The 23,079-nt window shown below is 47.6% G+C and overlaps 2 long non-coding RNA genes across 3 annotated transcripts in view; both read left to right on the top strand.

Annotated features, from left to right (window-relative positions):
* The first annotated feature begins 7,040 nt into the window (after nucleotides 1–7,040).
* LOC146396328 (uncharacterized) overlaps nucleotides 7,041–23,079 on the top strand; it is a 113,415-nt gene continuing 97,376 nt past the window's right edge. The window contains exons 1-4 of the long non-coding RNA XR_014828245.1: nucleotides 7,041–7,197; nucleotides 15,241–15,397; nucleotides 16,502–16,696; nucleotides 17,818–17,889. This is a non-coding gene — a long non-coding RNA (uncharacterized LOC146396328). The remainder of the gene's footprint in view (nucleotides 7,198–15,240; nucleotides 15,398–16,501; nucleotides 16,697–17,817; nucleotides 17,890–23,079) is intronic.
* LOC146396329 (uncharacterized) lies at nucleotides 7,633–10,246 on the top strand. Of its 2 annotated transcripts, none has more exons than XR_014828250.1 (3): nucleotides 7,633–7,724; nucleotides 8,095–8,230; nucleotides 9,624–10,246. It is a non-coding gene; the product is annotated as an uncharacterized LOC146396329 (long non-coding RNA). The 2 variants fall into 2 exon arrangements; XR_014828249.1 differs by lacking the exon at nucleotides 7,633–7,724 and adding an exon at nucleotides 7,818–7,859.

The raw sequence follows: 23,079 nt of genomic DNA, 5'->3' as shown, positions 1-23,079 counted from the left end.
AGTGCTAAGTCCTTCCTAGAGTATGTGTATCATTGATATGTGAAGAGAATGGCACTTTACCTCTGTGATCTTCTCCCCAAAGTCCATAAACTCCATCTAATCATGAAGAAACATCAGGCATATTCCAAGCGGGGGACATTCTACAAACTAAGTGACCAGCATCCTCAAAACTGTCAAGGTCATCAAAAACAAGGTGTCTGAGAAATTGTCACAGCCCAAGAGGGGCCTAAGGAGGTATGGCAACTAAAAGTAACTTGGTATCATAGATGGAATACTAGAACAGAAAAAACACATGAGGTGAAAACTAAGGAAGTTTGAATAAAAAGTATGGATTTTAAAGTATGGATTTCAGGAATTCCATACTTTAAATTGGCTCAGTGGGTTAAGAACCCGACAGGGTCCATGAAGATGTGGGATCTATCCCTGGCCTTGCTCAGTGGATTAAGGATCAGAATGTAGCATCACTGCAAGCTGCAGCATGGGTTGCCATTGTGGCTGGGATCCAGCATTGCTGTTGCTGTGGCTGTGGCATAGGCTGGCAGCTGCAGCTCCGATTCAACCCCTAGCCTGGGAACTTCCTAGAGGCCCTAAAATATATATATTTTAAACATAAAGTATGTATATACATTTGTTTGTTGTTTTTTCTTTTTTCCAGGGCCATACTCGCAGCATATGGAGGTTCTCAGGCTAGGCATCAAATTGGAACTATACCTGCCAGCTCACACCACAGCCACAGCAATGCAGGATCAAAGCCACATCTGAGACCTACAACACAGCTCATGGCAACGCTGGATCCTTAACCCACTGAACAAGCTCAAGGCTCAAACCTGTGTCCTCTTGGATGTTGTTCAGTGGACCCTGAGCGCCATGATTGGAACCCCTTTTTTTCTTTCTTTTTTCCTTTTTTTTTTTTTTTTTTTTGAGAGAGAGAGGGAGAATATGAACATGAATGCATACCAAGGGAAAAAGAGTAAGAATGAGAATCTAACAGGATATAAACCTGGGTTTCAGGGAGTTCCCATTGTGGCACAGCAGAACCAAATCCAGCTAGTATCCATGAGGATTTGGATTCTCTCCCTGGCCTTGCTCACTGGGTGGGGGATCCAGTGTTGCCATGAGCTGTGGTGTATGTCAAAGATATGGCTCAGATCTTGCGTCGCTGAATAGTGTCTGAATAGACAGACTGAGTGAGGTATTGAAGAGGCAAGAATGCTGAAGAAGCTTTGAAGTATGCTTGTGGCAATGACCTAGGCTCATAGCAATGATCTTGGCTTTTAGGGAAGCAAAAGCTAGCACACTGGACCCTGAGGCCCAGTGATGCACCACCATGGCCTCTGATTTTATTTGCAATGTCTTGGGCACTCAGTATGCAGGAGCCTTTTAGGACTGGCTGAGTCACTGGAAACAGAAATCAAGGAGGAAGTCACAGTACTCGGTACTAGGAAGGGGAGGTGCCTTCCACCTCCCTCGGTCCTGTAGTATTGCTACTTCTCCTCTGCAGAGAAAACATAGCCTGAAGTGTGACAAGTTCTAGCAGGTGTGAGAAGGCTCCCCGCCTTCTTTAGCCCTCTGTGATTTGGAACTGCTCATTCTAGCCTTCACATGGAGTGTATGGTCTCTATCAGGTTTTAGGATTTCATTATAGTTTCTTGCCTTATTCTCAAATTATTTCTCTTTCCTTTATAATTATTTAAAAGTCCACCAGTTGGCTTCTCTAACCATTACAATTTGAGAGATGAGACCCTGTCTTCTCCCATAGGACTCAGCCTTACACTATCTCAGGGACCCGAGAGGCCAGGCCTCCTTCTCTATGCCTGGTTCACATCCTTCTGGTTGAGTTCAAGCAGTGAGAGGACACATTTTCCTTTTGAAAAACAAAGTTGGCTTTGGACACACTCTGCAAGTGTACATTTTCAACTTAGAACTCTGTGCTCTTTGTTAAAAGCCCCCTTTGGGTTAATTATAAAGTGCCTAAATTATATTTGATTATTTCAGGAGAAAAATATGCACTAGGACAGTGTGTCTGTGCCTGCAAATCCACTGACTGACATTCCATTCTCTACATTCCACTTTTTCTCAAGAAATGTCCTGACTACATGTGTCATTCAAACAAGCCAGTTGTGAGAGGCATTGGGAGAAAGCATGGAGCCCTTTCTAGGTTTCTGGGCTAAAATGTACTTTAAAATAGCCCCTCCACTCCTATAACTATCTCTTCCACCCCTGTGCATGTGTGAGACCTTCCCTAATGAGATTCCATACTCATGAAAATATGGATAGGATGAAACCAACATGGGAGTACCGTCCTGCATTGTGGCTCTCCCACGTGGTTTGTGGAAGGAGAAACTGGCCTTTCATGGTTGCTGCATCTCATCCACTTTTCCCAGAATGGCTCCTGCTGCCTGAGTTGGTGACGGTAGGACTGGGCATCTTCCATCCCACCCTCTCCCTCAGGTCCTTTGTGGAACTGCTGCAAATCCACCCAAGATGGCATGTCTTCCCTTGGCATCTGTTCTGCAGCTGGGACAATCTCCATGGCATAACACAAAGGGCGATGTGGTTCGTGTTGGAAAGCTCTTGAAGTTGAAAACTGCTTTAACAGGCCAAATCCTGGAAACTTGTTTATGAAATGTCCTCATAACTCTTCACGAAGCTGCACTGGGTACATCAACCCTCTATGGCTTGGAGGCAACTGTGAGATGTGAGGACACTCAGGAGGAAATGTCCGTTTGTTTTCCAAGTTAGTTTAGCACAAGATCACTGTCACCCAAGCAATGGAACATGTTGCTATGGGAACTGCAAAGACGATAATGCTGCTTCAAAAGGTTGACAATTGGAAAAGCCTCTTTTTTTATGTCATGCCCATGGGATGCACATTTTGCTTAGATCATTACTGTTGAAAGTTTGTTCATATAAACTGTTTGGGAGCAAATAATTTGTGACTCTTAAAATATTTAGAATATTGAAATTTGGGGAAAAGTATTACCATCTAGGTGCATTAAAATCGCTTGTGTGCTGGAACTCTCACAGGCCTGATGGAGTCAGAGTTGTTATCAGGAAGATATAAAATCTCCCTGCAAAGCCATGTGGAATGGCCCATCTCATTCATGTCTTATCCTGGATTCAGGCCACTGATGAATGGTTTATGCACAGAGTCTTGGTGCATTTCTTTTTTCACTTTCGTCTCCTGAAATTTCCTGCTTTCACAATATAGGTTATAGAACCATGACAGTCTCTTCATGAAACCATGACTGGAGCCACATGTCATATGCCCACACGCATGTTTGCATCATTACACGGACATGGATGAGTGCATACCTATGTATGAGTGCATGGGTATATACATACCTATTCAGTCCTCATTGTCATGTGGTTGGGGTCTGTAGTCACCACAAACATGGAATCAGTGAACACTGAACCACTGCGCCCATGGGAAATTCAGGGTTAGGTTCCTGCCAGCCTCTGGTCACACTTTTTTGTCTCTTGATAAATACAAAAGCTTATTTTATGTGTGTTTCTGTTTAAAGACACCTTGTTTAATATACACTGTTGTTTCATTGGCACTGAACTCACAGCCAATTGCACTGTAATCCTCTGTGTAAACAAAATGTATCTAACCAATGTATTTCCCCCCCATAAAGTCCTAGACAACACTTCAGCACCAAACATGGGGACCATTTGAAAGAGTTAAATCACACACACACACACCACAAAACTGTGGGGAAATGTGGCACTAAATAGACCAGAGAAGGGGCATTTGCTTACAGTATGAGTGGAAACAAGAAGGCAGAGTTTCGCTTTGTTCAGCCTTAGCTGGAAATGCATTTGTAGGTAGATGAATTTTTCTCTTCTCTGTGTGTGTCCACATATGAGCAAAAGCACCCCAAGCCCTGACTTGGGGTGACAAATACATTTTTAGTGAATAGGTGAATTCTCTGATATGGAATCTGTGACTAATGAGAACCAACTGTATGTGTATATATATAAAATCAATAACATCTTCCCACCAGATGGAAGATCCAGTGGTGAACCATGTGGAAGCCAGGGCAGACCTCTGCCAGCGAGAACATACTGTACACTTCCTGTCCCTTGAGCACTTCCTTCTTCTGAGCACTCTGGGAATGAGCTCCCTACTCCCTGGCTCCTCAAGCCCTGGCTTTTATCCTCCTCGCAAGGCACCTACAGTGTGTGTTGGAGTGATGCTTTCTCCAGGTGCATGACCTGTTATCCTTTTAGGCTGTTCAGATGTGGAGGGTGAGCCAGGGCCCCATGTTCAGGGAGTTATCCACAGCTGGTGGGTGAGCCACATGTGAGAAGATCTGCAATACGGAAATGCTTGCGTCAGGAGACTGGAGGTGGGCAAGGCTCATCTGGAAGATATTATTGGCCTGTCTCCCTTCAAGGGCTTTCTTTTTGTCTGGTTTACTGGCTGCCCCAGTCATCATGCAGATGACAGAGGAATGAATTAGCAGTCTAGAGACTGTGCCAGGTCTTGCCTGTACAACCAGGTAGGAGTTGCTCTTCACGTCCTCATCTGTAGAACAAGGTCATTTGTTTAGGGAAATCCTATGGTTCTAAAGTCCTTTTTGAAAAAAAATGAATTAATAATGTAATTCTGAGAAACTCGGATGGAATTGTGTAACAAGGTACTTGCATGCCATTTCAGAAACCCTGTTTTTGTCTGTTTCCCCCCCCCTTAGGGCTGCATCCGTGGCATATGGAGGTTCCCAGGCTAGGGGTTGCATCAGAGCTGTAGCCACCAGCCTACACCTCAGCCACAGCAATGAGGGATGCAAGCCACATCTGCAGCCTACACCACAGCTCACAGCAACGCTGGAACCATAACCCACTGAGGGAGGTCATGAACCCAACTTGTGTCCTCAGAAATGCTAGTCAGATTCATTTCCACTGAGCCACGTTGGGAACTCCAGGAGCCCTGTTCTTTATGAAAGTATTCAGGAGATAATGCAATATGTGCTTTATATCTTCTCCACTTCAAAGCTGACTCAATTGCATAAAAACTTTTTGGATGGTTTTTATGAATGATTTGGGTTTTCAGAGTTAAAAGAATTTTTGAGTTGTGATAGCATCACAACCCCTAAAAATTGTTTAATAGCATCAAGATTAGGTAGGCCGTTTTGTTTGGGATTTTAGTAACTGAGAAAGTATAGGTTGTTAGCAGCACTCTGGAGCATGTACTACCCGTAGCACACGCTGTTAGTCACTAAAATTATACTGGTTCTAGACACAACAGGATTCCCATTTTTCAGTTGATGAAACCAAGGTTCAGAATGGCTAGGATGTCGGATACACTCTTCAAATCCAAGTATCCAGGTCCCATAACCTACATTCTTTTCCTTTGGCTTTGTAAAGTAAAACACTCTAAATGTACATTAGATTTTATCGGCCAAATGTGGAAATTATGTTTTGCAATTTTTAGCTCCAGTGTAGTTATAAGATCTAGTATATGGGAATAAAGACATTGAGGAAGTAGACTTATTTTACTAGGAACCAACACCTCATCCCTTTTGCAGAACAAAATTAGACTTTAAAAAAACCCCAAGATGTTATTAAAGGAAACTTTCAAATATAGTTTTATATAATTCTGGTAGTATTGCTTTTAAGCTGGTAGCTGCTATATATGTTAGTTGCCTTGTGCATCTACCAAGCGAAAAGCACTGTACTTAGCAAAATTCTCAGCAATTTCTTTAGATGCCCTTTGACTCTCTGGTGAGCAATCAAAACATTCCCATCTACTCCTCAGGGAGAGTCTGGTTACCTTGTCACCAACATCCCACTCATGAAAGGCTCAGCACTTCCCTGGGGACTGCTCACCACTGGTCACCTTTCTCTCCTCTCCCAATCAGGACTGTCTTGTCACATCACATCACATCACATCACCTTTCACTCACCAAGTGTTTATGGAGCATTCAGCTCATGCCAGACACTATTCGAGGTACTGGGAACACAGCAAAGAGGAAAGGAGAGTAAAATCCCTGCTTGGGGCTTACATTCTAGTGGAGAAAAGAGAAAACAAACAAGAGATGGGGACCGAGTGTTGCTGGTGGACCTGGCAGTGTGCTCCAGAGAGGGACCAGAAGGAGGAAAGGACACCTGAGTGGATGAGACTGAAGCTGGGGACCAGTGAGGGAGGGGTGGGAACAGTGTGGTTGTGGGGGACAGAGGACAACGTGGAAGAGGCCTGGAGGGAGCAGGTGCAGGGAGGGACTGTGAGCGGCCAGAGGCCCCGGGATGGTGGCCTAGGTGGGACCCGGCCAGCAGCGGGGAGCAGAGGGTAACCACTGCAGGTAGAGCTGGGGATGGGCCAAGGGAGCTGGACACGGTAGCTTCCAGCAGTAGGCATAGAGACCAGGTGGAAGTTGTGTTCCTGACACTTTCCAGCTGGGCCGCATCAAGGGGCCACCTGCCCTCGTGGCTCCAGCCCAGCGAAGGAAAGGAAAGCATTCTCCATCACCCGAAGATGGGGCTGTGAGTTCCAAGCAGGCACTCTGCAGTCAGGCGGGCCTGGGAGCTTCACAGTGTCTCCTCAGTTCATGGGCAGGGGGCGGGGGGGGGGGGGGTGGCGAGGTGACAAGGCAGGCGCGCTGGGGCTCGGCGGTGGGGCGCAGAGCCACTGCAGGCGGTGTGGGGTGGCGGCGGGGGGTGCAGACTCGGCAGGAAGACGTGGCCTTAGCAGGCCCTGTACGGTGGGGGGGGGACCCCCCCTCAGTAGGCCTTGCGGGGAGGCAGGGCCTCTTCAGTCCAGGTGCCAGGGGGGCGGGGCCTCGGCAGGCTGTGTGACTGGGGGGCGCGGCTTCTTCAGTCGTACCTTGGGGAGGCGGGGCTTCAGCAGGCCGCGTGCTGAGGAGGCGGGGCCTCGGCAGGCTATGTGACTGGGGGGCGCGGCTTCTGCCGGACGCGGGCGGACGGGGCGGGGCCTCTGCAGGCCACGGGCCAGGTGGGCAAGACTTCTGCAGGCCGCGGGCGGGGAGGCGGGGTTTCGGCAGGCCCTGTGCCGGGGGGGCGGGGCCTCCGCAGGCTTTGTGACAGGGGGGCGCGGCTTCTGGGGGCCGCGGGGGGCGGCGGGGCCTATACAGGCCTTGACCTGGGGGGACGGGGCCTGGGCCAGCCATGCGCGGGGAGGCGGGGTCCCGGCGCCCGTGTGCCGCGGTGGCGGGGCCTCAGCAGGCCAAGTGCCAGGTAGGCAAGGTTTCTGTAGGCCGCGCGCGCGGGGCGGGGGTGCCAGGGCAGGCCAAGTGCCAGGTGGGCGCGGCTCCTGCAGGCCCCGCGCGGGGAGGCGGGGCCTCGGCAAGCCATGTGCCAGGGAGGCAGGGCCTTGGCAGGCCGCGTGCCAGGGAGGAGAAGCCTCCGCAGGCCCTGTGCCGGGGGGCGGGGCCTCGGCAGGCCGCGCGCGGGGAGGTGGTGCTTCGACAGGCAGCGCGCGGGGAGGTGGTGCTTCGACAGGCCGCGCGCGGGGGGAGCGGGGCCTCGGGGGCCTCGGTAGGCTATATGACTGGGGGTCGCGGCTTCTGCAGGCCGAGCCAGGGAGGCGGGGCCTCGGCAGGCCTTTTCCTGGGGCGACGGGGCCCCGGCAGGCCGCGTGCCAGGGAGGCGGGACCTCGGCATCCGTTTCCTGGGGGGGCGGGGCCTCGCAGGCCGCGCGCTGACAGGGGGTCCTCGGCCGGCCTTGTGCCTGGGAGGCGGGGCCTCGGCCGGCCGTGTGCCAGGTTGGCCTGGCTTCTGCAGGCCGAGCGCTGGTGGGGTGGGGTGGGGGTGGTGGCCTCGGCTGTCAATGTGCCCGGGGGGCGGGGCCTCGGCAGGCCGCGCGCGAGGAGGCGGGGCCTCGGCAGGCCATGTGCCAGGTTTGTGGGGCCTCTGCAGGCCCTCTGCCGGGGGGCTTGGCCTCAGCAGGCTATGTGACTAGGGTGCGCGGGTTCTGCAGGCCGAGCGCGGGGGGGCGGGGCCTCGGCTGGCAATGTGCCCGGGGGGCGGGGCCTCGGCAGGCCGCGGGAGGCGGGGGCACACGACTCACACCCAATCCCAGGCACAGCCGAGTTCACAGTCCGCTGCCATCTTGAATCGCGGTGTTGCTCTTAGTTTCCTCAGGAACCGTTAGTTTTTTAACGGCTGGCGCAGCTGCTTCCCTAACTGGGGTCTGCAGTGCAGGCGTGGTGTCTCTGCACTGCGCCCTGCAAGCAACTGAAACCCGGCCAAGCACAAAGGAAAAGAAAAGGTAGACTTTGCTTTATTTCCCAGACTGTACTTTTATGAGCAGGGAATCGTTAATGGGCTTTGTAGGTGACAGTTGAACTGCTGAGGAGAAGGAGGCCTGAGGAGGGGGGCAGAGGAGTCCAGGGCGCCAGAAGAGCCAGTGGGGAGCAGGTGGTGGTGCTGAGGGAGTGAGGGGGCGGTGGGGAAGAGGGAGATGAGATGAGAGGGTGGTGGTGAGATGGGGAGGATGGTGATGAGGTGGGAGGTTGGTGATGAGATGGAGGGTGGTGGTGAAATGGGAGGTTGGTGATGAGATGGGAGGGTGGTGGTGAGGTGGGAGGATGCCAGTGATGAAGTGGGGAGGACAGCGATGAGGTGGGAGTACGGAGATGAGGTGGGAGGATGGTGGAGTTGAGCTGAGAGGGTGGTTAGGAGATCTGCGGTGAGGTGGGAGGATGGGGATGAAGGAGGAGGGTGACAATGGGATGGTGACAGATGTGATGAAGTGGGAGGTCGGTAATGAGGTGGGAATAAGGCGGGGTGGGTCGTGATGAGGTGAGAGGACAGCTAGAGGAAGTGGAGAAGGGGCTGACTGCAGGGCCAGCAGTGAGAGGGCTGTCACACAGCACAGGAATCTTGACAGGCATCCAGCTTGAGAGGAAAGCCTTCAGGAAGGAGCGGTGTTGGGTGTCATTCAGATGGGCCCAGTTATGGTAGATTGAGGACGGTATCAGCACTACTAAATATCAAATAGACAACCTATCAGCATCTTGTACGAACCTGTAATGGAAACGAATCTGGAAAAGACTAGACATACACATGCAGGGGTATAATGGAATCACTTTTCTGCACACCTGACACACAACATTGGAAATCCACTCTACTTCAATAAAAAAGTTATTCAGGAGGGGACAGGAGCAGAGTAATAATTAGATTATTGTGGTGACAGTCGCCAACTTCCAGCCCCCTTTGGTGCTGGGCTCCTCCTTCGTGCTCTCACAGGTGCGAATGCCTCTGACCCTCTGCCCAGACGTGACTCTTCCTAGAATGTCCATGTTAGAGGGGCTGTGACTCTTTAAAAGGAATTTTTCCCAGGTGGGGTCCGCAGGGTCCCAGGCCTGGCTTGCCAAGAGTGGTCATGAGGGGCCAACTCTCACAAAAGCCCTGGGACTGAGAAGGCCTGCATCAGCTTCCACCTGGAGCCATGGAGGTGGCCAGTTACAAATGCCTTTTTAATGTTGCTCCCAACACTCTGTAACATATCAGGCCATTGCTTCAGGTAACTTCATCGTGAGGCCACTTTCCATTTTACTTCATATTTTCCTGAAGGGATATTGTCCTTGTCAAGCAGACAGGAGCTGACGAGGTGAGGGATCGTAACAATGTGTTATAACTTTGTAAAATTTCTCACCCAGCTCCCTCCCATCATCAACTCAAGACCTAAGATACCGGAAAAGCATCTCTTCTCTCCTCCTTTTTCTTCCTCTGGCTGGTCCTGACCAGAGGGCCCTAGTGAGAGCGGCTCCTGATAATGTCAGGATCTTCTTCGGAACCTGCAGCATAATTCATTTTCCCCGGAATGGATGTGGAGCCTCCCAGTGCTTCCAAATTGGGCTGCACCAACTCTGAGACTTCTGTGTTCCATTTTCTCAACGCTCCAATGAATTGTCAAGACAAAGCTTTGTGTCAAGATAGAGAAGCATCTTTTCCCAGGCCTGCATTTCTGGCTGGGAAACAGGAGCCCAAATCCTAAATGTGTCTATTTGGTCAGCTTACAGTCCAAACAGCGATTTTGGAAATGCGGAGTTTGCAGAGCCTGATGCCTCTCCTGCAGTTTAAATCTGCACAGTTGTCACCAGTTACAGACTATGGCAGATGGCTTGCAGTGTGTAGAGGAGGACAATGGACAAGGAGTCAAAGAGAGAAAAGAGCAGCGCATGTCCTGGTTCAGCTCCTCCAAGTTGCCATTAAAAGTGCATAATTTCACCAGACTCTAGCCTCAAACATCCATGGTCAATTAAAAGCTGTCTCCGGTCAATGGGTTGTGACGCAGATTTTCTATGTTCTAGGGACACCTTCTACCCTTTAGACAGACTGCCTTTTGCCCTGAAAAATGGCATCCAAAGCCCCACTGTCAGCTAACAAGTGTGTAACTTGCATTGGTGGCACCTTCCGGTTTCATGGCATTTCCTGTCTCTTCACCATGTATAGGCTGTGCGTTAAAACTTCCGAAATCCCCTTTTCTATTCTCAAGGGTTCCCACACCCCAGATGATGATGGAATCTGCAATTATAATAAGCAGCTTCCAAACAAAATTAAGGGCCCTGCATTCCTTACAACCATTGCTCTTTTCCCTATAATTCTTCAAACTGGCCCAAGACATTTTAAGGCTGCTGTCTTTGGCTTCTGTGTGGAAAAGAGTGCCTCCTGGTTTCTTCATCTGCTGACGATGGACCTAGTCCCTTCTCATTTCTTAACCTAAGCTGTGAACCTTTTGCTAATGATGATTTGTAGTCTGAGCTCTCTGGGGTCCAGAGAGAGCTCTGCAGGTGCCTGTCAAATGCTCCACCTGAGAAAGACCAAACCAAGCTAAATCAAGCACCATGGCTTGACTCAGCTTTCCAAGTTCTGCAGCAGAACAGCAACCCCCCACGCCCACCAGGAACAGAACCTCCCATCAACAGCTTCCTCGCTCCCCCTGTGTTTCTCCCAGTAATTTTTTGAAGATTGCCCGGGGCTGCCAGCCTCATCTGCCTTTTCACTTGGCTCGTTCCTCCTCTCCCAGCTATTTGCTAAAATACAGGGCTTCCTCCCCCTCTTGTTAGAACAAAACTTGCTAGGAAGTTGACCCTAGTCTTCCGAGGCTTCCTCGTGTTGTCCCAAAGCCTGTCAGGTAATTTGTAAGTTTGTTAGTTTAAGTGGCAGAGCTAAAGGCTTTTCTCTAACCAACTGACTGGTTGGTTTCCCCTCTGCCTCTGAGCAAGCTTCATTCTAGAGTCAGAGATGTCCAGGCACAGCCTTCTGAGTACACTATCCTCTTGACTTTCAAATCTTCACTGGGCTTTGCCTGCATCTATGCTGGACGATGAGCCTCGGCAACACATGAGGAATTTCATGCCTCACTGGTCAGCACCACTGTGCTGCTGGGCTGGAGCCTCCATCCTCCATTCCTATATCCATGCCTACTTTTCAGCATCACTGGTGAAGAAATAGGATGAGGAAGCAGGAAAGGATCAGAGGCAAGGAGCATGGTCTCACTGACAGTCCATAAGCCTGAATATCTGAGTTTCAGCTCCTTTTATGCAGGTTTCACAGCTGAGAAACAGCCCACCCAATCCTCATCCTGTCTTCACACCACAAGGCTGGCATGGGCAGAGTGGCATCAGGAGAGAACACAGCTCCCACCATGGAGAACCCCTCTAAACTTGCTTGCACCAAAGTCTAGTCCCAAAAGCATGTGTCCCGTGGAAAATGCAGCTGCGGTCAGTAACTGAGGTTCTCAGACAGCCTTGCCCTTGCATCCTAGCTCCTGGCACATGCTCCTTCCTGGTTCGCCTACCATGAAGCACGTGACCCCTCTGATGAAACACATATGTGATGACTGACATCCTGGGTTTCTGCCCATGGCAAGTAGGCCCCTGCAGTCACTGGACCACAGTTCTCCCCCACCAAAGGACCCTGCAGGCCATGGAGCACCATGGCTTACAGCAGGGTTTTGGCCCCCATCACTAATGTCATCCCACTAAGTATGTGCCAAGAAGATGCTTGTTAAGCCTAAAACCTAATTTGATATGTGGAAGATCCGTCTTCACATAAGACCTCAGACTGGTGACAGTTTGGTTTATAGAGAGAGGGTCACAGTCCCAGAGGAGAGATCTACCCAGCAAGGGTTCTCAATGAGGAAGACAGAGCTTTATCCCCTTATTCCTGCAGCATCCACCCTTGACCTTCATGGTTCACTTTGGTCTTAGGCTTTCTCCCAGTGTTGAAGTGAGGGTGTGGGTGTTGTCCTGTACCTCTCCTAGGTCTTAAGAGTACAGCCAACACTCAGCCTCCTCCTACACTCTGGCCCCTCAATCAGCCCTGGACACCTAATGTGGATATGACAGACATGCAGCTGCTGTGACAGCCCCTGATGATTACCAAGACCAGCCTTCCCAGTGAGTCCACTCAGGACCTGAGGCATTGCTCAGCTGGCTTGCTGCCACCAGCAGCACTCAGTCAGGTGGTGGTCCTTCCTCACCCAGCAGAGCCAGGCTTTCCTGGACTGTTAATATGGGATTTGGAGGGAATCTTGTGCCTCAAAGAGCATCACTCTTCTGGGGAGAGAAGAGGAATACATGTGACAATATTAAAGCCAAGGCTGTGTGGTGAAAGTTTAATAGAACAAATATATGGCTGGCTGGCTGGCTGAGGAATAATAAAATCACTCTGATGATGAGGACTTTACTGCACTGGTTTCCAGACCCTTGTTTGCTAAATAAATGTATTTACTTGGACTCCAAGCTACTGGGTGACCTTGGTCCAATGACTCCACTTCTTCCAGCCATTGTTTCTTCATTGTAAACTGAGAGGATGGGGCTCTGTGAGTGATTCTTGGAGTATCCTCGTACTGGGGGAGGAAGTCTCATATTTTTGGAGCATAAATACTCTCTACCAGTTACTGGGCATGTTTTCAGGGGGTGCAGAGTTGACCCTAGTCTTGTTGCTCTTGTGCTGGTGGCAGGAAGACATTGTTGCTGCCTTCCAGGACATTGTTGTCCGATGGGGAATGTGTGAAGGGGTCTTTCTAAATCCCGAGATCAACCCCTCCCCCTGGTCAAATAAATTCCAAAACTATTTTAAGAAACCGCTGAAGGACTGACATGAAAGTATTTGTACTGTAGATGTCCCCCAGATGATTCATTTATTGGTTGATGAATTTTATAATGTGTGATTAGATTTAGTCTAAGATCATAAGTCCTTTCTTATGAAATGTACATGCAGCTAGCACCCATGTCTGCATTATTCTCTGGGACTTGAGTAAGAATCTTGTTTGAAAGTCACTGCTATCAGGAAGCAAAGTGTTTGGGGTGTGTGCAGCCTGAGCGTGGCCAAGAGTTGAGTCCCTCTGGTTCATGCAGCTCTACCAGATAACCTGCTGTCACATAACCTACTGCGATGTTTCATCCATGTAGAGTATGTTAGCAGCTGTCCGGTGGGGCCTAGAGCAGCTCACTGCAGAAAGGAGTGTGGAGAGAGGGGTGGCTGAAGTGGGTATGGGGTCCAGAACAGGGCTCTCTGAGGGAAAGGTGTCTGTGTCAAGACTGATCACCCCACAGCACCATTGGATTGATTGAGGGAGGGAGAGTATGATATGAAAAATAGCAAACCCAAGGAGTTCCTGTTGCGGCACAGTGGAAACAAATCTGACTGGTATCCACGAGGATGCAGGGTTGATCCCTGGCCTCACTAAATGGGTCAGAGATCCGGCATTGCCGTGAGCTCTGGTATAGGTCATAGACATGGCTTGGATACCTCATTGCTGTGACTGTGGCTGTGGCTGTGACCAGCAGCCGCAGCTCTGATTAGACCCATAGCCTGGGAACTCCCCTATGCTGCAGGTGTGGCACTAAGAAGCAAAAGGCAGAAAAATTGCAAACTCGGGATGTGCAATACACACATATATATTTTAGATTTCTTACATGTATAGCCATGGCACTGACAGTTGATAAAATGGGTTCATTGATAAAACCGTAGGTATTGGCAAGATTCTTATGTTTCTTAAAGAGAGATTAATACATATAAAAGATTAGAACTGTTAAGGAATGAATGCCTTAGGGATAACAATTAATTGTCTAGTTGTGAAAACAGCGTCTCTGCCTAGATTCTGTAGGCAGGAGTACAGTGAAATGTCAGGTTTTCTGGGGTTTTTTTTGGCTGTACCTGCAGCATAGAGAAACAGGCTAGGGACTGAATCCCACCTAAGCTGGAACTGTGGAAATGCCACATGCTTAACCTGCTGCACCCCCGTGGGAACTCCACAAGATGTCATTTCTTACAAATTTTCTAAAATTTAATCTTTTCCTGTTTCAAACGACTCACCTCTATTGGTTGAAATTAGTAAGTTTTGTTATAAAATTGAATAGCAAGAGGACACTGGCTACATACACGTTCCAAGTGGCTTGTCTCCCTTCTAGAAACCACCAACCTGCCTGCTGCCATCCTGCCTCCCCAACCAGAGCAAGGCCTCTTGAACCACCTCCAAGCAGCTGTCCTCCCCAGGGCAGCCTCAGGTCTCTACAGGCTCCCCAGCTGAGATGTCCCTGGGGTGCAGTGCTGTCGCCTTCCTCTCGTTCAGTCCAACTCCATGTCCACAGCGAAGGGTCCCAACGGAAACCCAGGGATTTGAGGGAGGCCCTTTCTCTTGGAAAACAGCCCCTGTCTAGAGGCTTACCGCCTTCTGAAGCCATTCCCACAGGCATGGGCCTGGACCACCATGGGCTGGTGGACTCAACATGGACAGTCAAGAGCAGGACCCAGCGAGGGACCTGCCCCAACAGATGCTCAGGACGCAAGTAAAGGAGCCCAAGTTTGAATCTCAACAGTAGAATGCAGGCCTCCAGTCATTCTGCAGTGGGGGAGGGGCCGAGGGCAGGTGAGCCTGGGTGGGGGTGGGGTGCCATTCCATGCTGGCCTCTGCAGGGAGGCAAGAACCAGACGTTTCTTCCACCTTATGCAGGGGCCAGACAATTGTTGAGTGCCTCTTAGGGCAATGAATGTGTTGGTTTTCAGAGTCACAGCACCGAGGTTTGTCTTGATGTACCTTTTCCCTTTGTTATTCATCAACTTGTTTGTTGTCCTTCAACCCCCTCTGCTTCTGTACTGGCTCCAGGCTCCCTTCCCCAGAGGCCAGACTTTCTGAACAAAATTCACCATTTATCATCTGATAACCACTTGGGTTTTCATGGCCACCTGGAACCCAATGTTTATGGTTTGGCTTCTCTCAGCAGACCCACCATTTGTGATTGGTATGTGTCCGTCTTTCCTAAGGAAGCCGTCTTGTGTGCCAACCAGCATCCAGCAGGACCCACCTTCCTCATGTTCCTTTGTGCTGGAAAGGCCCAGTCTATCCAAAAAGCCGCTGCACAGCCCACATGTCCGAGACCAGAGATCATTCTGACGTGTTTCCCATATTATGACATTGCTGGTAAGTATTGTATGTTTTACCTTTTTAATGATTGAATGTAACATTTTCAACAAATCCTCCCTTCTCAGGGATCACAATCCACTTGTGCGAGATAGAATTTGCAGTGTTGAGTCCTCCTCCCCCCTCTTTCCCCTGTCCACACAGTCCTCGTTCCCACTGGTAATCAGAGATACTTGTTTCATTCACATCTTTTCAGAGATCTTTTGGGCAAGGAACATTGAATGCAATCCATTTGCCTTTTCAAAAATTATTTCTTTGTCTCTGAAAATTAAAATGTGCACAGGGATGTAAAATGTTGGAGGATAATGTGAGAAAGCGATTATATATGTATAATATATGTGTATATATGTGTGTGTGTGTGTCTGTATGACAGGGTCCTTTTTCTGTAAAGTTGAAATAGACAAAGCATTGTAAATCAACTGCAATGGAAAACTTAACAATTATAAGGTAAGAGTTCATCTTGAAAACAAGTAAAAAGGAAAAATAGAAAATTAAATCTTGTCTCCGTATATTATTTTTGTCACCTTCATACTGCCATTGTGGCTCCTCTGTTACTGGACTAACCTTTATTATGGGAGTTTCTACATTCTCTTGAAATTCAAGGAACTGAAAGAACAGAGTGTTCAAAGCCAGGCAATATCAAAAGTAAATATCCAGCTCCATTTGAATTTTTCATTTCCTATACACAGTGCCTGCCTTTAGCCTTAACTCTGTCCTATGCAACATTTTGGACATATCTTTACTGAAAGTTCTTTCCCTATTTATCTGAAATTTACCTTTCCCTCAGCATCAGCATTTATCTGGCAAGACTAGCCAAAAAGGGTAACATATTAGGCGCTTAGTAGTGAGCAGTTCTAGAGAGGATGAGAACTTGGACTAGAAACTGAAGTGTGCATTTTGGTCCAACCCAAAATAAAATGGCAAAGGGACCCCAAATCTGCAGGATGAAATGTCAATGGAAGAGGCAGGATATAGGATTGAGTGTTTGTGCTTCGTGGGGTTAAGGACAGAAATAAGGGACAAGAAGACAAGTTAATGTACTAAATATCCCAGAGATCTGTTTTTTTTTTTTTTTTTTGGTCTTTTATTTATTTTCCTTTTTAGGGCCAGGCCTGCAACATATGTGAGTTCCAGAATAGGAGTCAAATCGGACCTACGGCTGCAGGCCTATGCACACCCACAGCAATATGGGATGCAAGCTGTGTCTGTGACCTACAGCATAGCTCAAGGCAACACCAGATCCTTCTTTCACTGATGGAGGCCAGGGATCAAACCCACATCCTCGTGGATACTTGCCAGGTTCGTTTCTGCTGAGCCACATTGGAAACTCCTTGTATTTCTAGGATTTAAAAAATCAACTACCCATGAAATGCATGTGCACCTTGAGAGAGTGCCAGTATTTTATCCACCAATGTCCACTCTCCTTTTGGACAAAGCCAATCCCATCTAAGTCCTGACCCTCAAGCCCTGCTTATAGGCTTGTGAATTTCCTGTCTGCATCCCATAACCTTCCACTTTAGAATCTAGGCTCATCATTACCTATGGTCCCATCTGCATCCCTTAGAAAACAAAACAGAGACACAAATGAGAAACAGTTCTCTGACTCTTATTTTCATGTTGGGAATTAATGTCACCTTACACTCTCCTAATGATATGAATGAGTAGTCATGTTTTGTGTGGTGAGAAATTAGGAAACTTGCCAAGGGAGATAAGGGGTGGAAACCTAATAGGACTGCAACCAAATCTCTTGGGAGGTGAAATTCATTCTCTGCTGTAGCACCACTACAATTCCTACTGATGTTAGGGTGTCGAGGAAGGCAAGAGAGGTTTAGAAGGAGTGTCCCACATTGAGAAAAAGACTTGGGAAGATGCTTCAGAAGCTTCTTAGCCCTTGCAAAGAAAAATGGACTCAAAAGAGAGTGAGAAGCTGAGGTGAGAGGTTTTGAAGCAATATCATGGTGAGCTTTCTATCAAGTACCTCTTGATGGGGGATTGAAAAAATAAACAATTAGGAAATATTTCTCTGTATTTGAGCTCTTATAATGAAAATTTTAAATGTTTTTCAACCAATAACTTCATATGGGAGGATTGGTGAGGCAAGCATTGTACCCAGGCTCTCAAGAAGGGCAGGCTCCTTGTTGTCTCCTCCCCTTGTTCAGGCATTCAACTGATTATTTATAAGATCCTCACTCATCGCTCTGATATAGTATTTGAATGCATCTTCTCAGGGACCCTGATAGAAAATCACATTGTGGAAAAGTGACATTCCCAATCTGCAATCAATTTTTGTTTACTACCTCCAAACCCTACATCCTAGAGGCAGAGATAATCAAATTAGCTGAAATGTAATTAGGGAAAACCAGTCATGCATGTGGGTGTCTCAATGTCTTTTGGACCCTTATTTCTGATTATTCCTACAGAGAGCTTCAGGGCAGGCACTGACAGCTGAGGAGAAACATCTCTGGAAATGGATCACAAGCATCAGAAGACAGGTAATCTCCCACTTGCTGATGGAAATTTAAAGGCACTGAGAGATTCCAGGTTTGTGTCTTGTGGACGTTTCAAGTCTGTGCCCTTGGGTGCTCTGGGTGTTGTTAGATGTAAGGGCTCATGAGAGGTATCCTGTTGATGAAGAAATGCTCCAACGTTGCAGCTAACCGGAGAACGGTCCTGATGGTTCACATTTCTTTGCAAAGTATGACAATGTCAGGTCAGTAAGTTGAATCTGCTCCTATTTATTTGTTGGTTGATTGCCAACGGAAATTCTGTGATGTAGTCAAAGAAGTAGGGAGGGAGAGTACAATTGTTCCCAAAGTACCTGCTGTGCTGTAATTGGCCAAGATTGTCAAGTTTACTTCACAAGGATAACCAAAACCTTACAAAGGAAACACCTATGAATCAACCTTTATTGAAAAACTTCCATGCATTAACTAACTACACGGAGAGCAAAACATTCGAGTAGAACAAATGCATTTGGAAAAGCTCTAGGCATGGAAACAGGAGAAATTTCTCTCAGAGTGTTTTCCATGTCTACAATTCATTGCTAGAAATTCTTTTTAATGGAACCCTAAGGCTTGCTAGGTAAAAGGACCTAAGATTTCTAGAAAAAACAGTAAGCAAAACTAAGGAACTGCAGCCCAAAGGGCATGAATGCCCTTGGCCCAAATTGAGGATACCGTGCTTAGGCTGGAGCTCTCCAAACTCTTTCATGGGGATCATATCTAAATGGACGGTTTTCAAGTTTGCAATTTGAATGTGGGAGATCACCTCACAAGAGACAGGTTGAAGAGGAGAAGGCCAGAAAGATCGCAATGAGAAGACATATCAAAAAACTCCCCAGAGGATGCCAATTCTCCATTATATTCCTCTCTTGCAAGAAGACCTGGGCTAGGTATTCACACATCCCACGCCAGCAAGCATGCACATGTCCACTAGTGGCTAGGGCTGTCAGGTGCAGGGACTACCCTCCACCAACCGCTCCTAGCATCTGTTGAGGCGGGTCTGCTTGGGAAGCCAGTAGTGCATGCATGAGGGCAAAGGGTGGTTTCCCAACGGGTGGCCCGCCTGGGGGTGGGGCCAGTCATGGCAGCCTTTCTGCTTAGTTCTGTGAAGGCCCTGGTAAGGCATATGGGGACTTTTCACGTGTTGGGTGTGAGCCCTCAGCACTCTTTTTCACTCTGTAGGATATCTGGGCCCTCCTCTGTGTGGGTTCATGCCGGCATGGAGTGAAGGTCTGGAGCAGTGTTTCCACCACAGTTTATTGGCAGCACTGTGGGTCGGGCTGCATGAAGACTTGAGTGATTGCAGGGCCTCCAGAAGCAGGTGCATAAAGTTTGTGGGCCATTCAAATGTGTGCCATTCCAGCATGCAGTTCTCAAGAGTAGGAAAGCTAGACAGAAACATTTCCAATTGGAAAACCCTCATGCACTTCCCAGGAAGTAGCACAGGTCACTGGAAAATCAGTGAAGAGCCAAGGTACATGATCATAGTTTCATTGGTGTCTCCTTCAGAACATAAAAATTACTGTCAATGCTCATATTCAAAAGGCATGCTTGGGTCCATGGTGGGGACAACTTTCCTGAATGTAGTGCTCACCATCTCTTTGTAGTCTGATGTAAATCATGAATGATGCACAAGCCTAGATGGGGTTCATACATATTTAATAGGTTGTTGGGAGTCTGGTGGGTGGTCAGATATCTGGGTTGGTTAGGTCTATGGATATGTGTGTATAAGGGGAGTTCATGCCTGTGTTTTGGTGAACGTTTTTAAGGGTGAGTGTTATATTTGAAGGGTTTTGAGATGTAACAGAGGCACACTCAAGGAGTTGGTGTTTAGGTGTTTGTAAGTTAGTGTTCAGGGGAATATTTGGCACATGGTGTTTTCACCCATGAGTTTTGGGGTTGTGTGTCTAATGGTGGACTTGGATTATCTGCCTATGCATAAAGGCCATGTTTGGTCATTACGGGGGTCTGTTTGTTTGGGTGTACAATCCATTTATGTTGTATATGTGGGGAATGTAGTGAAACTCCGTGGCTGGGACTTCAACCCAGCCAAAATTGAGAGTGGGACTTGAATCAACCTGTACGGTAGCTTGGCACTTGAACCCAGGTTCCCAGGTTAGGAGTGGACTGGAACACAATGATTATTTTTTTTTCCTTTTTTTTGATATTATCTGCCACATGTGGAGGTTCCCAGGCCCAGGAATGAATGCCACAGCAGCGATCTGGATGGCTGCAGTGACAAAGTTGGATCCTTAACCTTCTGTGCCACAAAAGAATGACTCGAACTCCTCAAAACCACTGTCTTTTAAGGAAAAACCTCTCTCCCAGTGTCAGGACTCATGAAGCTCAGGCTTTTCTGACTCATTGCAGAATGAATTCAGCTTGAGACAAAGCAGTAGGCAATGAGCGAGCTTTTTAGCATAAGACACTTGTGAGAGAGAGAGAAGTAGGCTGGCAAGGGAGCAGAGCAGCCCCAAGAACCACGAGAGCTCCATTTCTATAATCCAAGGAAAAGAGGAGAAGGGAGAAGTCTGCCTTCTTCCTCATTTGGGGGCAGATGGCAAGGCTTACATCTTTTGTCCCTCACTTTGCCCCTACATGGCTTAACCAGGTCAGTCAACAATGCTATTGAAGTCCTGTGTGTATTACCAGGAGTGTGGTAACATGTACTATATGGCAATTCATCTCAGGTTTCCAGCTAATGTCCCCATTTACCTAGTTTTGTCCCCTGTCATCTATATTTCTGTCTTGGGTATGTGAAAAAATGCTGCTTTTCAAGGACTACTAACTCCATGACTTCATGCAACAGGATTTACTCTTCCTATCTGTTGTCCTATGTTTTAAGTATGGGGGTTTGTGGCTTCAGCATGTCTGACACATACAGGCCCCTCGTCTTCCTTCAAGTTAGTGTAGATCGTAGCTGGGTTCCATTCCTTGAGTGCTCCTCAGCTTACACCAGTTCCCCAAACTCTGTTAAACCTTGTCTTTCACCCCCAGTGGGACTTTTCATGTATTTTAAGTATCCGAATCTATCCTTATCTTTAGGATGATTATTTGTGTATTTGTAGCATGTTGTATGCTTCTTGGCTTTTCTGTGTAGCAGTTTTTCAGGAGCTGTGTGTGTGTCTTTTGATGTGTTTAGGGCAAGTCTGAAACTTTTATGAGACTGGTGAATATTCCATAGGTTGCTGTCCTGTGTTTCTGTGCTTCTGTATTTGCATGACGGCTGGGTGGGGGGGGAGTGTGATTTTTATGTATATGCAGAGCATGTATTATATGTGTATTTAGAACCAAATGCATAGGGGTTATACGTTGCCATATTTGTAATGTCCTGGGTAATTGTGGGTATATTTGGGGCTTGTGGAGAGGAGTTGTGTGTATGAGTTTGTGTGTGTATTCAAGGGGCATGGTCATTTGGTAGAATATTTGCTGGGGCTTTGCACTTGTATTTTTCAGTAGGGACATTTTAGGCCTAAATATTTGGGGAAGTGCACATGTGTGTTTCTTTGTTATTTATTATTTATTTATTCATTTATTTTTTTTTCCGCTGTACAGCATGGTGACCAAGTTACGCATACATGTACACACAGGTTTTCATCACATTGTTGTGTGGCAATGTAAGTATCTAGACAGAATTCTTAATGCCACACAGCAGGATCTCATTGTACATCCATTCCAAGATCAATAGTTTGCACCTGTTAACCCCAAGCTCCCAATCCCTCCCACTCCCTCCCTCTCTCCCTGGGCAGCCACAAGTCCATTCTCCAAGTCTATTATTTTCTCTTCTATGGAAATGTTCATTTGTGCTTTATATTAGATTCTAGTTATACGTGATGTCCTATGGTCTTTGTTTTTCTCTTTCTGACTTATTTCCCTGAGGATAAGAGTCTCTAGTTCCATTCATGGTGACACAAATGGCCTCATGTCCTTTTTTATGGTTGAGTAGGATTCCATTGTGTATGTATACCACATCTTCCCAATCCAATCATCTGTTGATGGACATTTGGGTTGGTTCCCATGTCTTGGCTATTGTGAATAGAGCTGTAATGACCATGCAGGTGCATGTGTCTTTTTCAAGGAAAGTTTTGTCCGGATGTATGCTCAACAGTGGGATTGCGGGGTCATAGGGTAGTTCTAGGTGTAGATGTCTAAGGTACCTCCATGTGGTTTTCCATAGTGTCTGTACCAGCTTACATTCCCACCAACAGGGCAGGAGGGTTCCCTTTTCTCCACAGCCCCTCCAGCACTTGTGATTTGTGGACTGATGAATGATGGCCATTGTGACTGGTGTGAGGTGGTATCTCATGGTCGTTTTGGTTTGCACTTCTCTAATAATCAGGGATGTTGAGCATTGCTTCAGGTGCTTGTTGGCCATCTGTGTATCTTCCTTGGTGCAATGTCTCTTCAGGACTTTTGCCCATTTTTCCATTGGGTGGTTGGCTTTTCTGCTGTTGAGTTGCATATGTTGCTTGTATATCCTAGAGATGAAGCCCTTGTCCATGGCATTGTTTGAAACTATTTTCTCCCATTGTGAAAGTTGTCTTTGTGTTTTCTTGCTGGTTTCCTTTGCTGTGCAAAAACTTGTGAGTTTGACTAGGTCCCATTGGTTTATTTTTGCTCTCCTTTATGTGGCCTTGGGAGAAGGACCTGTGAACATATTCATGAGGTTGATGTCAGAGAATGCTTTGCCTATGTGCTCTTCCAGGAGTTCGTATGTGTGTTTCTAATGGAGAGATGAGGTTCTGTGTTTATTCAGGGGAGTTGGAGACTTGCATTGATGTGTAGGAGAAATATGGGGTATGGTTATGTGTTAGTAAATGCAGGTGTGTGAGCTGGCTCCTCTTATCATTTGATAGATGGAAGTCATTTCATATGTGGTTTTCTGGAGATATGTCCATGGGTCTTACTTGCATATCCATGTTTGTAGGTCTATCACCAGGTGCATGACTGCCCAAGTCTTGTTCGCATGGCTTGGAGTTGTTAGGAGTGTGCAAAGTATGTTCCTTTGGAGAATGCTGTGTTATGTGTTTGTTGCTAATGTGTTTGTTAATAGGTACTAAGAGATGGTCTGTCTGTGTCTATCCAGGGGAGAGTAAAAACATACATACATTTGACACACATACACTTAGAGTGCCCTTTGGTGTCTATGTTGGGGGAGGAGGAGGGTGGTTGTATTTTGAA

This window comes from Sus scrofa, chromosome 14 (assembly GCF_054392235.1).
Source record: "Sus scrofa isolate SSC_HxYL_T2T_F1_AM1 chromosome 14, Sscrofa_HxYL_maternal_Yorkshire_Landrace_v2.0, whole genome shotgun sequence".
Lineage (NCBI taxonomy): Eukaryota > Metazoa > Chordata > Mammalia > Artiodactyla > Suidae > Sus > Sus scrofa.
Note: the sequence above shows the minus strand (reverse complement) of the source record. Positions and strands in the feature narration are given on the sequence as shown.